Here is a 3,543-nt window from a genome sequence, read left to right on the forward strand (position 1 = left end):
TGACCAACGTGCCGACTTATTTACCAAAGCTTTTGACAAATCAAGATTTGACTTTTTATTATTGGTAAACGGCATTAAGGTCAAGCAAGAGTAATACCAACATCGGAAAATCATTTTTGTAAATACCTTTGTGTTTTAAATTTATCTTAGTTTATTGATTTTAGGGGGAGTAAATCCAAAAATCTGAAAATCCAAAAACATCGAAAAATTTCAAAAACACAAAAACAATAGAAAAACAAAAATGAGTTTCCTGGCGAGCAAAAGAGAAAATGATAGTACATCAGTGGTCTATTCAAACCTCTTTAAACCTTAAATGAAAAACGATAAGCAGCTCTATATAAGATGTATCGGTAGGCTCACAATCATTTTAAAGTGTGCAGGGTGATATAAATCTTAATCGACTGAAGACCAGGTGGGAACCATTCATTGGCATATGGTCTTAGTACCGAAATTTCGTTTGATAGATTGCCGAGGTTCTGAGATATTCGGTCTTTATGCTGCTTATCATCTGGGTATCATGGTTGTATCTTTTACTGAAAAATAACGGGGACGCAAGTCTAGATCTTCCATGATACTATACATACGTGTACATATTTACATACTGCATTCGACCTCAATAAGTGATAAACAATCACATGTCCATACAAATAAGTGATAAAATATCACATTTATCCGGGTGTCAAGTTCGTCTCTCTGCTGTACGGAAGTACTGACCTGTTCACGGACTTGCACCTGTGCCCTCATGCATACGAAAATCAAGTTCCTCATCAATAAGTGATTACATCACATAGGACTTGTTTTCAAATTAAAATAAGTGAGTATCTCACACTTTATACGGTCAAACAGATGATAATCGGTATACTCACCGGTAAGATGAACTCTCGTGCATACCTTGATACGGGAATGTGTCGTGATGTGGATGAACACCGGTCGGTAAGTATAAATCATACCTTAACGTATCCCCTCGCCATGATTACATCTGATAAGTTGAGTTTAAGTGGACAACAATACCGATAATTGTTATAGGATGCTTATCTTAATGTTAACTAACTGAACAACAAGAGTGTTTTGGCATGACCGTACACTGATATGATTCTCTTACCCTCGAAACTCACAAAAAGAATGTCTGTATATATTTATGTACTGCTTAACTTTTATTATTTCTTTTAAACAGTTTCGTCGTTTGGTGCATATCAGCACGACATTAGCGGTGATGTCGTTTGATAACACTCAAAGGATTTTAACTTGTTGTCTTTTAATTTCAAAAATACCAAAAAGATTTTAGGTGTGTTTTAATATAAACTTTATAAAAGCCAAAAAGATTTTATTTCTGCTTTATTTTCGATCGTACGATGTTGGAGCTCAAGTCTTCGTTACCTGAAACCTGAACGAAAACCGAACTGACTAAATCTTCATAAACGGTCAAAAATTTGCATGTTTGAAAGTTAAAAACTAAAATTGACAAATTTAAACTTTCAAACTGTCGGACGGTGTTTGATTGTGACATGGTCATACGTGTGTCATTTGTTTATACTATATTCCAAGCAGTTGTTCTCATTACGCGTTTAGATTTCTTGCATGTGCAGATTCTAAAGGCAAGGAGAACATGGTCGATGACATGCTTTGGATTGAAGACACGACGAGAAGGCGCTCAAAAGATGAAGATGATCGAGTTGCCGCTGGCCATCATCAACACCACCAGGATCTCACTTCATAATGTTAAAGTATTTCACGAGCATAACTCAAGGGGGAGCTTATGTTAAGGGGGAGTTTGTCAACACACTTCCTACATGATACGGGTAGTTTGTTGATACACTCTCTGCTTTCAAGACGTGAAGACTTTGAAGATCCTCCGACTTTGAAGACTTGAAAGGACATCAGAGTTTTGAGAACTCGAAGACCCAAGACCGTCGAAGTTCGAGACGAGTCTACAACCATAGAAGATAAAGACAAAGCTACAGCCAAGGGGGAGTTTGTTGGTGCACTTGTGTCTGTACTTTGTCTGTATTCGGTCTGTATGTAAACGATGTCCTTGGTAGTCTGTAAGTTGACCAAGTCAACCATCCTCCGGATTGACTTGGCCAACAGTTGGAATATGTTTGATATGTTTGTCTGAATCGAAGGATAACCTCGAAGGATAATGTTGATCCTTCGAGGTGCTCGAAAGATATGCTTCGAATGATTAGACCTCGAAAGATGATCTTTCGAGGTCCCTGCTTATCCTTCGAAAGCATTGTATCCGAAAGATGATCCTTCGGACCATCTATCGAATCCTTCGAGAAGACCTGCTGTATATGGGTATATATACCCATGCAGTGTTGAGGACAGAAGATAGATGCACACAGATAGTCACACCGAGAGATAGAGAGTTGAGAGCATCCTGTCCGAAACACTCACACACTTAGAGAGTTTATAGAACATTTCTGTAAACATTGAGCTTGTAACCGAACCCTCATTGCATTAATACAAGTTGTGTTAATCGGTGAACTTGTGTGTTTGTTTCTCTACTTGCTACTAACTCGGTTTGCTTGCTAGCTTGGATTCCGCACTCGCTAGTAGGTTTGTATAACAAGGTTTAGGTTCGTAATCCTCCGCGAAAAGGGACCTACACTAGCATACTTCACACTGTCTCTGATGTCTTTCTCCATGGCCGCGGTTAACCATCCCTTTACCATGGCGTCTGCTCGCATCCAGGCCATGTAGTCTGGGGCCGTCTTGTCGGGTTTCTTTAGGGTACCGTCAATGAGTCCTACTTTGTTTTTGGCAAAGAGGAAGTTGAGCATTTCCTAGGGCCAGTCGCCGTAGTTGCTGTCGGTGAGGTTCTCATTGACATGGAGTTGTTTCGGGTAGTCAGACGGATGGATGTATAGAAGCGAACTCGCATCCAAACCGACTTCGGTTTTAGGGTTGGCTTTATTCTTGTCTCCTGCCATGACGAGGAGGTGCTGGTCGGGATTGGTTTAGTACCGCTCTGATACCATCATGAAATCGATGGTAAGGGTTCTGTATATTTTATTGATGCAATACAAGACCAAAGCAATGGAATAAATACAAGAATAGGAAAGCAAAATAAAGAAAGTTGCTGAACATAAGGGCTAAATAAAAGGAATGATATGGAGGAAATAATGCCGAGAATATCTCAATTCCAATAGAGTATTTACCTGAGCTTTATCTTTTCAATCCAAAGATATGTTTAAGCACAGCCGTTAAGTCAAAATAACTAACAAGGTTGCAATTTACTGGAGGCCCTTAGTCTGGAATGAACGGAACTTTGATCCGTTAGAATATTAACGGGTCTTATTCAAGTCATATGACTTGGACCGGTTAACTTATAATAAAATCGATACGGTTCGCTAGATTAAGCGGAGACCAAATAGAATGTGGTTTGTACCCTCACGAGTACTCTGACTCGTATAATATTGAGTGTGTTTTTATATATATATTGTGGTTTTGTAATGAGTTACTTTTTTATGCGAAGCGTATGAGACGTCAAGTAAGTGTAAAAAAACTGATGTAGCAAAGACACTCGCATTCATTTCTTTG

The sequence above is a fragment of the Helianthus annuus genome, chromosome 2, assembly GCF_002127325.2.
Source record: "Helianthus annuus cultivar XRQ/B chromosome 2, HanXRQr2.0-SUNRISE, whole genome shotgun sequence".
NCBI lineage: Eukaryota > Viridiplantae > Streptophyta > Magnoliopsida > Asterales > Asteraceae > Helianthus > Helianthus annuus.